The sequence below is a fragment of the Nesoenas mayeri genome (genome assembly GCF_963082525.1).
Source record: "Nesoenas mayeri genome assembly, chromosome: 1".
In the NCBI taxonomy this organism is placed as follows: Eukaryota; Metazoa; Chordata; class Aves; order Columbiformes; family Columbidae; genus Nesoenas; species Nesoenas mayeri.
In genome coordinates this window covers 32,834,822-32,848,520 of record NC_137541.1, presented here as the reverse complement: position 1 = coordinate 32,848,520, position 13,699 = coordinate 32,834,822, and positions in this window count along the sequence as shown.

The following is a 13,699-nucleotide window of genomic DNA, read 5'->3' as shown; positions in this document are numbered from 1 at the left end:
TCCTCTTGATAATAACATACTACATACTGAAAACTATCACCTTAATGCCTCTGAAGCTTTTCTCATTCAGACTGCATAAACCCAAGTCTTTCAGCCTTCCAGTATGTATTGCTGTCTGTGCTTCCTCTCTGCTAAGAAGTTAGTGTAAAAACCTCCATGTGAGACTCTGTGGAAGGAAAGGTGTTATTTTACAAAATCTTTAAGTACATTGGCTTTACCCACTCACAGTCATTTTCTCAATGATTTAGTTCACTTACACTCTCACACCCACACACTCACAAGAACCAAGGCGTGTTTGAGTGGTCTGGCCTGGGTCACTGTGTCCAACACAGAGGACAAAGGGCCTCCATCCTTGGAGATATTCAAAAGCCATCTGGACATGGTCCTGGGTGACTGGCTCTGGGTGGTTGAGCAGGAGGTTGGACTAGATGACCTCCAGAGGACCCCTCCAATCCCAAACATTCTGTGATTCTGTGAAGGGATACCAGGTGTCAGGTCTCCATCACATCTGTTAAACAATGGCAAAACTAACTTTTGGACAGGTCTTTTATACTCAAGAGCGAAAATTTACTATGACATGATTCTTTGCATCAAAATGTTGCTTACTCACACCTCCATAAATTTTAGGCAAGTCTGCTCCAAGTTCCTTAAGGCTAGGTACTAGAGAGAGCACAAATCTGATGAGGAGCAGCTGAGGGAACTGGGGCTGTTTGGAGAAAATGAGACTGAGGGGAAACCTTATCACTGTCTACAATCACCTGAAAGGAGGCTGTAGCATGGAGGGTGTTGGTCTCTCCTCCCAAGTGGAAAGTGATAGGACAAGAGGAAATGGCCTCAAGTTTCACCAGACAAGGTTTAGATTGGATATTAAGAAAAAATTCTTCATGGAAAGGGTTGTCAGGCATTGGAACAGGCTACCCAGGGAAGTGGTGGAGTCACCATCCCTGGAGGTGTCTAAAAGGCATTTAGACGAGGTTCTTAGGGACATGGTTTAGTGCTAGAGTAGGTTGTGGTTGGACTCGATGATCCTGAGGGCCTCTTCCAACTGAAATGATTCTATGATTCTATGATTTTGTTCTATAATCTGTATTCCAGCTGGGCTGAAAGGAGAAGGAATGGCATATGTGATGTGCTGTAACCTTCTTCCCATTTCTTGTTGTCAGAGTCTAGGGTCTTCTTCTGACAAGCAGCCTGTAGTCTGGTTTTACTGAGTCCAGGCCTCCTGGGCTTAACACAGGCAATAGTCCTCGATTTTACTCTTGTAGACTATGTTCTCTTTTATGATTATAGTCCAATTTTTACATTGTTCTGCTGTTTCTTCTCATGCTTATGCAACTATATCCATTCATACTTCATTTCTACCATCCTAATATTTCCATTACAAGTCAGTACCTCTGTCCACTTTCTTTCATTGCCTGACCCTTCATTGTAAGGTATAGTGCCCAACAATACAGCAAGTTCTTACCTATATCCCAGGTAAGAACCCTCTCACTGTGAATATGATAGCTGTAGCACTTTGAATGTGATGCTCCTTTTAACATGCTTCAGAGCAACAATTAATTTTTTTGCAGCACTATCATGTTGGCAACTTATATATCTATTGGATTCTGTAATAAGTCAGATTAATTTCTACAGTTGAGTCCTTTGTCAGGCTATTTCCCATTTTGTATTTCTGTAGTTGATTTTCTGCTCCTAAGTGGACATTTTTGCCCTTGTTTTCATTATATTTCATAATTTGGTCAACTCTTTCTCATTTGTGAAGATAAATTTGAAATTGAAATTTTCTCTTTCACAGTGCTTGCACACTGCTGGGAAACAAAATCCTTACTGCTTAAACCGTAGTCCTAGCAGAATAAAGACCATGAGCATCAAGAAAGCAGAGAGTCAGCAAATTTGGAGGACTGGTAGGTCCAGTGTATTTTTTTTTTTTAATAAAACAAACAAACAAACAAACAACAGCAGCAATAAATAAAAACAAACAAAAACCCAAACCAAACCAACAAGTTGGAAGGAAAGAGTTTTTTGGGAAATATATCGGTTATTGGAAGACAGTGTATTAAGGCCACTACAGCAAATTATATCAGTGCAGACAAAATTTGGGAAGAACGGCAGGAGACAAGTATCCCTGTGTGAGGAATTCTTGAAGGATACAGAGGTCAAAGTGGTTCATCACTGTGAGAGTGGAGAACACAGACATATTTCTATGCAGCATTCTTAGGTGGAATGAAAGAAGTAATTATCTCAGAGACCAAACAAAGTATATTATTTGTCATTTCATAAAACATTAGTGTTTTTAATCACTGCTGGGACATGGTACCTTTATGTCTGAAAGCAGGTGAATTTTAAAGCATAACTGAAACTGTATTGAAACTCAGTAACAGAAAAGAGACCATTTGAAATGCCTTGTTAGATAGCCTGCAACCCCCCTGTTCTAATGGAGAAATAAAATCAGAGAGAAATAAAAACAAATAAAATGATCATTGATCACAAGAAATTCCCTTAAGTGTACTAAATTATTCAGAAATTTGTTGCATTAAAAGTCAGTAAAAGAAAATGCAGGAGAATGTACTTTCTGTTCACCAAAGCATATATTTTTTCCTGGTACTGTTAAGTTAGCACTTGCAATCTGTCCAAGTCCAGAGAAAAACGACTGTAAAAAGTTTCGAGATATTTTTTTTTTACCAAGCTCTGGTGTTTATTTTAGTATGATCCACAGATAGGGAGAGCAGTGAAGCATTAAGGGAAGTGAAAATTGCTCAAACTCTGAATCACTCTAGAATTTTTCTTTTACTTTGGTCATGTTTCCAATTGTATGTAATCCTCCCAGATTTCTTAATTCTCACTCTTGCATGCAACCTCCAGTCTGAGATGACAACTTCAGTCTCTTTTGCCCTCTATTGAAGTGAATTGGTAACAACAATTGCCAATAAAATGTGAGCTACAATATATAAAAGAGGATATAAATAATTGATCTCAGACCAGTGGCGTGTGTAATTACTTTATGTAGAAGTCTCATAAGTGCTGCCAAGTCATCTGCTGGCTCTTACCTATGTGTTCAGCTTACCTTTTTTCACTAGCTGTCCTTAGTATGGGATGTAGACATGATAATTATACAGCAAATATCTTGTCTGACATTTTAATGTGTTTAATACAGAGTTTAAATTCTTAGAAAAGGTCTATACATGGCCAATGTATATTTAAGAATAATAGACTCAGAGTTCAAATACTTTTATTTTTCTAACACAAATGTTTGAACTCAAATAGTGGAGAAAAATTAAATTTCAGGGAGTTAATGAGGTTATTTCACCAGCCGAATTATGAACAATCACACACAATCATTTCATTTGCAGTGCACTATACTAGTTTTATGATATTTTAACTGTACTTACAAAAAAAATCAATTTAGTCCCATATCTGCCTGGATATCCCTAAGTCACAGGAAATCTGTAGCAAATCTTAAACATTTTCCAAGAGGGGGCAAGTTCTCAGTCATCCTGCCTTTACCCTGCAAGCACTCAGTAGGCTACAAACATTTCTATAGGTAGGTGGTATGGAAGGCAAAGTCATCCACATGGGTTACTTAGTTCTAGTATGGTACATTACTAACATGACTAGTCCTTTCAAAGTCGATGCTAGTACCTCTGTGTGTTGCTGCCCCTTGCACAGGGATATACCAGGTGCCTCAGAACTAGCTGCAGTGTCTGGGCAGCATGTCCAGCTGATCACAGAATGTCAGGGATTGGAAGGAACCTCAAAGGTCATCTAGTCCAATGCCCCTGCCGGAGCAAGAACACCTAGATGAGGTTACACAGGAATGTGTCCAGGCAGGTTTTGAATGTCTCCAGAGAAAGAGACTCCACAACCTCCCTGGGCAGCCTGTTCCAGTGTCTGTCACCCTCACTGAGAAGAAGTTTCTTCTCAAATTTAAGTGGAACCTCTTGTGGTCCAGTTTGTACCCACTGCCCCTTACCATTGTTTGTCACTGAGAAAAGCCTGGCTCCATCCTTGTGACACTCACCCTTTACATATTTATAAACATTAACAAGATCACCCCTCAGTCTCCTCTTCTCCAAGCTAAAGAGACCCAGCTCCCTCAGCCTTTCCTCATAAGGGAGATGCTCCGCTCCCTTAATCATCTTTGTTGCCCTGTGCTGGGCTCTCTCCAGCAGTTCCCTGTCCTTCTGGAACTGAGGGGCCCAGAACTAGACACAATATTGCAGATGCTGATGGAGAAGGCATGTCTCACACTTGCGAGTCTGCAACTGAATTTTGATTTAGTGCTCTGAGAAGATACAAAGAGCTATGGGTAGTACTGGCCTGAACCCCATGGAGGTCGTTAAACTGATCTGAACAGTGTGGAGCAGCATTCCCGTGTCCAAGCCCAGGTACAGCCTGGGTGTGTACAGGAGAGGAGAACACACAACCATGTCCTGTAACTGAGCATTCAGACTGTACTGGGCAGCGCTAACAGAGGGATATACAGGGTGTTTCAAAAAGATGGACTCACTTTCAAAGCAGTACACCATTCAAATTTGGTCCACCATTTTGAAACACCCTGTATATTCTCAGAGGAGCAAAAAACTGAGCCTACCTTGTGATAAATATGCATGTGGAAGTCAGAAAGGGTTGTCTTGGCACAGACTAACTTATATGGTTTACACCCCCTCCCCTCATCACCACCATCTCCCTTCACTGCGATGGTCCACGCATCCCACTCTGCAGCCAGTGTCCTTTTTTACTGTTCTTCCAGCAGGATAAGCAAGTGCTCCCTCCGTGCGCTTTCAGAAAGCCTCTGTGCTTGTGGTAAGCAAAGCGCTTCCAGTGTCTGCTATTGTACATCTCCTTCATCAACTGCAAGCACACATTTTCTATTAAAAGTTGAAGAGCGGGGAAGAAGAGGAATTGTGAAATCAACCCCACAATTAGATAAGTGAAGAATTAATGTCAAAATACTTCACAGTACTTTTAAGGATAATTTGATTCCATCCTGTGGCCATGAAACAATCTTAAAATAACTTGTCAATAACCGTATCCTGCAGGGGTAGAACAGGACCTTCTGGCTTTAATGAAAATCTTGGCAATCAGGCTTCATAAGGTTTTACTTATAGCTGAAAGCATGAATATAAACACACAACAAAACATTTAGCAACTGTTTGATTCATATTTGTGGTTTTGAAGCTCAGTAGTTCCTCCCAACAGGTAGAGGGAAATGTCAAACTCCTTTGGCTCCTTCTCTTCCAGCAGAAAGGAAACAGCTTTCTGCTGCTTCTGGACCAGCCTCTCTATACCCGGGTGGTAGCTCTCCTGCTGAGATTCCTCTTAATTTGCAACAGTCACTCCTCTAATCTATAGTAACATCCCCGTTGCTGAGTTGTTCCGCTGTTAGATGCTATGTCTGTACTTGCTTGTGCTCGTGTAACCGGTGTACCTCAGTGAACTCCACAACATGATGTGAGAGCGCTCTGTGACAGGCTTTAACGCTCCCACAGGAGTTGGAGGAGCACATACACCTGTCTGTACATGCATATCAACACCCCTGCCTCTCTTCTGCAAAAGGAAATGGTTTGGTCACCAGTCCTTCCTCCTTCTCCACTTCATTGTGCCATGTTGCACCTCACTGGTTTTCACCTGTACTCCGATAAGGAATTGTGCTGATAACGAGTGTCTTGATCCTCCTGGATCAGGATGTGGAAGGAGGGGTTGTGCTGTACTCTGGTTTGGAGTCTCAGGAGGAATACCGATGTGCTCCGCAAAGTCTGATTATTGCACTTGAAAGAGAAATGAATCCATTTCCACATATTTTCTATGCTTTGCAAAATGCAAGATCGAAAAACGCTCTTATTTAGTACTATGAAGTATTAAAAATATATAGGGAGAGAGTGTGAGAATTTTTTAACCTCAAGATATATGTCAGTTTTAAGCAGCTTGTTTTTTCTTTCCCTGTGTCATTTTTCTCTTTTATTTCTCTGCTAAAAGTGAGCTTATACGAGACTTAAGATGTTAGCTGGATAAGAGCAATATCAGTCACCAGTAGGAAACAGACGTGTGAGGACGCTGGGACTGCAGGCTGATGTGCCTTCCCGTTGCTGTGTGTTTGACACCTGTGGTGATTTCAAAGTGAAGAGTTTGCTCTGCTTGTCTCTATGGCTTTGGCCTCCTCAGCACAGGCTGCTGCATCGCCAGGAATGTGGATGCTTTCTGCTGCCCAGGATCCTGTTTTGTTACTGTTTCCTCCTTCGGCCATTTGCCAGAAAATCACCTTGGAAACCCAGGCACCAGTTACCATGGTCACTTGGAGGAGAATATGTTTCCTTCCATGGCATTGGGTATTAGGAGGAGGAAGCCCACAAGCTTTTTATGCTGGAGTAAATTCGGTGGGACTGGACACTAAGAGCTGAATATCAACCTTATTTCCTCCATCAAATCCCCAGCGAAAACACCAGAGATGCAGAGTGTAAACAAGGGCAGAATGTGGCTTTCTGTGAATGTGCTCACACCAAGCTGTGAAGTGATGTCTTACAGACAACTTGCCTCTGACTTATTACCAACCCAGAGAAACTCAAGAGTGAGATAAACATTAATAAACCAGAAACTTGTTCTCCTCCAAATGCGGGTGCATAAAATTCCTTGAACCAGAAATAAAAGCCTTTGAAAGCACTCACTTCACGGTTGAACTAAAAGTATGACTATGCCAGTATCATATGCTCAGAAATGGCTTGGAAAAGGATGTGGATGTGGAAAGCAGTGTAAGAAATAGCGCAATGATTTTTCCTTACTCCCAGAATCCTGGAATCAGCTAGTTGGGTTCAAGCACTATAGGATCAAAGGCTGAGCAGATGAGAAGGATGAGGAACCTGTTGATTGCCTCTAAGAAAAAACCAGAAAAGTTCCTCAGGCTGGTGTGTGAAGACCTGAAGCTCCTCTCCATTGTGACCACATACACTGCAGCAGAAACATCCTCACGTCAGGTGTTGTATTCAGAGCAAGGGAAATACAGCAAATACTTAATGCTCCTCTGTGGCCAGAACTTTTCCAGGTATAGGTTGTTACCATTCTACATCCATCTCAAAGCCAGTTTCCTTCTGAAAGGTGCTAGACCCATCTAGCTCCCTACAGAGACAGGGTGCCTAACCAGAGAGTCCAGGATGCTGATGAACTGGTAGATCACAAAGTTACCGAGGCCACATTGTGATTCTGCAGAGTACCAGAAGATTTATTTAACACTTCGCAGCAGTTTTCCAGATCTGCAATTTGAAACCATTCTGTTTGCTTGTGAAGAGTAACTTTGCTCATTGCAACTGGAAATGAATCCTTCAAAGCAAGAAATCTTCCTCCACACTTACAGATGAGACCATTCTCAAAAGTGGATCTGAGACACCAAATCACTACTACTCCTGATTCTTCATTCTTACTTTTCCTAACCTTCCATTCTGAAGGATGATTTTCCCTAATAATTTTTAAGGAAACAGTAAATCCAAAGTCAAATACCACAAGAATATTTCCTGTTAAATTCAGTGGTTCAGTACGGAAATGCGAGTGGAGACACATCACTGCCAATGCACAGAAGGGTGTGAACAGATTTGAGCTTGTTTTGCCCAAGCTATGAGCTGACTAGATGCCAGCCAGCCGGTCCAGAAGCTACACAAACATTGTAGCATGCCTCATGTATTCCTATCCCTCTTTAAGCCCTTGCAACCCAAAATAGCCCTGAATATTATTTTCCACATTTTACTGAAGTATGAAGAAAATAAATTGTACAATTGCTGTAGCCCTTTCAAAACCAGATTAAAGAACATCAGTAAATTCAAGTTGTTTGGGGCACACTCCATTCACACTGGATAGCCCATTAAATCATACTAACTCTCACAGCGGTCTCACAACGATCGTGGAAACTACTGTTGAATGATCAGTTGGTTCCCTGTTATGCGATATCCCCTTGGAACACCTGGGATGCTTTTACTGTATTTGTATCACCATCAGCATCTTTGGTTCCCCTGAAAGCAGCTGATGGTATTCAGTAACCTCAGCTCAAGTGAAGTGTTCATCTCTGCATTGATCAATTTTGTGCACGCCCTACAGAGTCGTTGGTAGAGTTACAGCCTTTTACTGCTAGCAGGCAAGAAGAAAAGCAACTCTGCTTACATTAACTTGCAAGTTCCCTTCAGAAACATCTATCTGCACCTCCACTACCTGCTTACTTGCAATTTCACTACCATCTTTTACTATTGCATCAATTCTGAAGTTCAGTTTCTAAACAGACGCAGTAAACTCTGTGGAAATACCGCAGCATAGGCTTCATCTTACCATGGGTAGAGTGCAACAAGAATTGGACCCTTTCCTATGCCTAAAGAACCCCCAAGAGGTTGTGTTCACTTTTAGTGTGTTTTTTTTTTTTAATTTGTCATATACTCCCATTGCCCTGCACATGAACTTGTCATGGTTTAACACGAGCTAGCAATACAACCAGGATAGCCACTCACTCACCCCCTCCCCCATCCTCCCAATAAGGGAGAGAATCAAAAAGGAAGGGAGACACTTGGATTGAGATAAACACAGTTTAATCAAGTAACAAAATACTCAGGCAATTCCTCACGATCATGCTGAGCATCCAGTCCCAGGAAACAGCACCTGGTCCCACAGCCGATCCCAGAGAGAGAAAAGAGGATGTGACTGGCATCTCTTGAGAAGTCTCATCAAACAATATCCACATGCTGTAGCTATCTGCAGATGCAATGCTGCTAATTTCCGTCATGTTTGCAAACTCATGTTTGCATTTTGATGATTGGTAAGACCTTTTTCACACAAAGTCCTGTATTAGAAAAGGAGGATGTGGCATTTAGCCAGGCACATGGGCCACCAGTGGGCTGCCTTGGCAGTGACTGACCCTTTGCCTTGGCAGCAAGGAGCTCCTTGTGAACCCCCCTCTCCCCTCAGTCTTCAGTCCACCTCAGCAGAGATAAAATGGATTTTGATTCAGTTTGTTTGGGCTTGGTTTAAGACAGAAGAGGTCGTACAAGCCAGAAGGAAAACACCTCATTGCCCTCATCTGAGGGCCATGAACAGCACTCCGGTATTTCAGGGAGAAGATGAGGATTTTAAACCTTCCCACCCAGTTATTGGGAATGTGGGAATCCATCCATCTCTCTGTTAGCATGGGCAGGGGAGGGGGCAGCCCTTGCTGGTGTGCTCACCTGTATGCTGGTGTGAGGGAAATCTGGTCCCTTTTAATCCTTTCCATACACACCTCTCTGCTAAGGGCCCTGGAAATCCTTCACATTAGTGGTGCTTCTGTCCTTGGAAATGCACATCTCCTGGTCACACAGAGAGTCCTAACCTTTTTTTCCCCCAGATGCTTCTGGGGATCATCTTCCTGGTGTGCCTTTCCAAGCAAGAGACATCTGAGTGTGCTGCCACACTAAGGGACATTAGGCAACATTGCTCATTAAAATTACAGCCAGGCACAGCCAGTTGTCAGCTGAGACTGATGTGCTGGTAGGTTGGTTGATGGCAGAAGGAGCCCCATGTAAGACAAGAGTCTCTTGTGGTCATAAGAGGAATAAACTGAGGTGCTGAGCTACGCTTAGCTGTACACCTGGAATTCCCAGACTGGCTGTAATGTCTGATTTGCAGTAACGTGATACAGTATTTTGTGTGGTTTTATATTTCTTTTTGTTGAGGAAGAACATTTCTGATTCTATAGTCTGAACTTTCAACTTTGATATATCCAATTAGAGCAAGAAGTTTCCTCTAGGAACCTCAGAGCTTTGTAAAGGTCAAATCTCAAAGTCAGAATTTTATTCTGAAAGACAGTTTCAGTGAGGGTTAGGGTGCATTAGGCCAAGGCTTGGATCAAATCTCCTGTTGGTCCTAACAGCTGCTTTTCATTCAGAATAAAATTTAAGAAACAGTAAAGCTCCTTCATGGAATTAGATAGCTGAAACAAAAAGAGCTATTGCCAAGAACACAGCAATATACACCACTGTAAGGATCTCAGATAAAAGAGGTTTTCTTTGGGCTGAATACAAATGCAGAGGTGTGGGCACTGTTTGATGAAGCTAGACATGAAGAGCAGCAGTAGGACTGTCTCAGGCTGACACAGGAAGATCAGAAAATCAAGGAGATAACCAGAGCAAGCATTAGGCACACAGCTTCTTAAAAAGTCTATAACCAGAGACAACTTTCCTTGAGAGCTCTGCTGGAATAATTTTGAAATTGAGAAGAAAGTGCTTGCCCATTTTTGATGACTTCTGTTTTAGCCTTTTACATAAAAAGGACAAAAAGTCAGAAAAGGATCTGACTTCAACGTAAGTTTTTCTTCCTGAAGGAAAGTTCCAGTAAGACTGCAAGCACTGAATAGCAGTTTGTATCCAAAAAGGAAAAGGAGATCTCTGAATCTTGCCATTGTTCCAGCAGGCTCTGTGCAGGAGGTGGGCTGGGGCAGACACAGTCCTGCCAGGCAGAGGGTAATTCAAGGTGTAACCACCTTAAAAAAGTGTAAAAAATGTTGTAAAAAAGCCCAAAACTTAAAAAAAATTAAATTGTAACTATTTTTTAAAAAGTGAAACTCCTTCAAGGTACCAGGCCATGAATAACTAATAGGACAGTAACAACAGTAACAGAAGAAATCATTATAGCCTGTTGTTGTTTCATACCTCAACTAGAACAACTCCACGTCTCCTCCCCGACTGTCACACTGGTCTAGGAGGGATCAAGCAGGCAGTGGTAGCACCTCTGCAGGGAGATGCGCTGTGCCCAGCTGGTGGGACCGCAGTGTCTCGTCCAGGCGCTCCTGCCTCCGTCAGCCTGGAGGAACCTCCCTCTGCCCCTCGCTGGGAACAGTAACACTCTTTCCAGACTAACTGGTTTTGAGGAGCACTGAGAGCCTTGATCACCAGGAATAGCGGTTCTTTCTGGTCCTACAAGGAGCTATAGTCGGTCATGGAAGCATCACAGAAGGCCAGCCACTAGGTCTGAGTTTGAGCACTACATTCTCCTTCTCTTGTGGGTTTCTCACCTGTGCAGTAGCTCGGCCTTCCTTGAGGAAAGCCTCCTCCTACACAATCTGCAAAGCTTCATCAGAGCTTCCTCAGATGAGAAAAATCTTCCTTTCTTGTGAGGTCAAAGGGCCAGTACCTCTGGAGCATTCTTTTGACTCAACAGGTCAAAGTTTAAAGAAACTTCATACCCCCCAATGTATAAAAAAGGAAAGGGTGGTTGAAGCAGAAGGCCTTCAGGGGCTTGTGCAAACAAAATGAGTCACCAAGGGAAACCATATTAAAGTGAAAGTAGGTAGGAAGCTCAAGCCTGGAAGCACAGCCTGGCAGCTCCTGTGAAGTTTGTTTGTGCATTCGTTAGCTTGAGCCTTATGGGACTAGTTAGTTCTTCAGTGAATTTCCATTTCCTAGAGCTCTTTGAAATTTTCCGTAGTTGCACTCACCCCTGAAAATCCAGGCTAGAGTTACTATTTAAAATGCATTTATCATTTTTGAAGTGCAGAATACAGGATGAGGGGGCTGACACCAACAGAGTGCAAGCAGAAAACAAAGCGACATGATAATTTTCTAAACATATGACATATGCTTTCATTAAGAATGAATTACCAGATGGTTCTGGTTGCTTTAGTTATGGCCAGTGGTACAACGCACTCACAAATTCAAAGGAGAGCCGCTACTTCTTGTGAATAAGAGAACAGCTTAGTAGAAGAAATAGTCTCAGAATAAATATCACCAGTACAAAAGGAAAAAAAAAGGCTGCCAATTAGACACTAATAAAACTAGAAAACATGTGATTGTTTTAAAGACAATGGAATGGCCCTTGGAATTTGGCTGTTTCTATTTACCTTTTGAAATAAATATGGCCACAAAAAACGTTATGGGCTTTGAATATCTGGACATAGAGAAGTTGACCCTTTTTGATTCAGCAGAAGTGCCTGTGAAATAACTGAACTGCTGGGATCTGTGTGGCTTTCAGGAAGGGTGTGGGAAGGCAGAGCGATGGGCACTGGCTGCTTTTAGGAGCCCTGGACGCTTCAGCCATGCCTGCCAGCACATACCAAAAGGATGCAGCTGTCCCCATGTCCTGCTGCCACATTGGCCACTTTTGGATGGTCTCAGTGTTCAGTGAAGGACTCAGCAGCCTACCTGGTATTATGGATATTTGGGTGTTTTAAGGGGTCTAGATGAATTAGATTACTAAGCAGAACTATAGATGAGTGCTCCCCTAGACATACCTGGGATGGCTTTTCATGGAAAGATAGATAATTTTTTAACTAGTGTTCATTAAGACCTGTAAAATGGTGTGTGTAAGAATGGTACTGAGATGGTATGTGTCAGAAAAGCACTTGTAAGCTGCTTCACCCCTATCACATCACTCACCACTGTCAGAAGCAAGCTGTTAGCAGAAAGCCTCAGCAGATGTTATTGCACTCTCTGGGGTAAGGGAGGCCATTAGGCATTTGAGCTGCAGGGAAAGGCCATTTTGCTTCAGAACTCCTTTCCTGTCCCACAGCGGTTAATAATTCCTGACAATTATTTCATTGATCTTGATCTAAGGATTACAAGACAACACCGGGCTAAGAAACTCTTCCAAGATCACAGGACAAATCACTGACAGAGCAAGGAATAGCAAGGGAAAGAACCCAGACTCACATATTGGTAAAGATGAGTATGTTTTGTTCACAGAGTACTTGTGCCTGTCCATAAAGATGGATCTTTATGGAAAAGGTTAGCTGAATAGTCCAGGATTGGGTAGTTCAGTTCTCTAGAAAAAAAACCCTCATTAGCTTTGGATAAAATATTTTTTTTTGTATACATTTTTCCACTAAAAACATTAAATAAATTATCAGAGACTGTGTGGGCAGCATGCAGCCGTAGTACCAGAATTTTGCTACAGAGAAATTATTAGGGAATACTCTTTAACTCATATGTGTTGAAGTAGCTCCAGTGATTCCAACTGCATTAGGAGACTTATACCTGCCCAATATGCATGTATATGCATACATAATCTAGAAATATACTTAAATTGCTACTGAAAGTAAACAAAAAAAATCCCAATATAATGTTTTAATAATAAGATTACTAATACCAAATTGTCATGATCTTAAAAGAAAGAATACATAGTTATTTCATCTAGGCACTTGTTATTTTCCTGATCCTGGTTTGACAGAGTCACCATTAGCATGGAGTGATTTTCACTGCTGTATTTAACAATATGTGGCATTCATGTTAGTGCAATTAAACACACATTCACTCATGCATGCTCGGTGTCGGCACTAATAGCCACTTAACTAAAGTCACTTTTAGCCATAATTTATATGCAGCCCTAGGGTAGCTCATTAGTTCACTCACATTGCTATTTATATATCCACGAGCCTTGTCACAGAGCCGGGGATTGTTTACAGCCACCTCGGAAGCAGAAGGCGAAGCGCTGGAGTGAAACGCAGCGCCGGCCGGGCCGCCTGCCGGTGGCAGCATCACCTCAGCTACCGCCACCGCCCCGCTCGCCGGACACCGCGACCTGCAGGGAAACCACGGAGGTCATCGGGGGGAAGAAGGGAAAAGGAAAGGGAAAGGGAAAGGGAAAGGGAAAGGGAAAGGGAAAGGAAAAGGAAAAGGAAAAGGAAAAGGAAAAGGAAAAGGAAAAGGAAAAGGAAAAGGAAAAGGAAAAGGGAAAGGGAAGAGAGAGAAAAAAGAGACGAGAT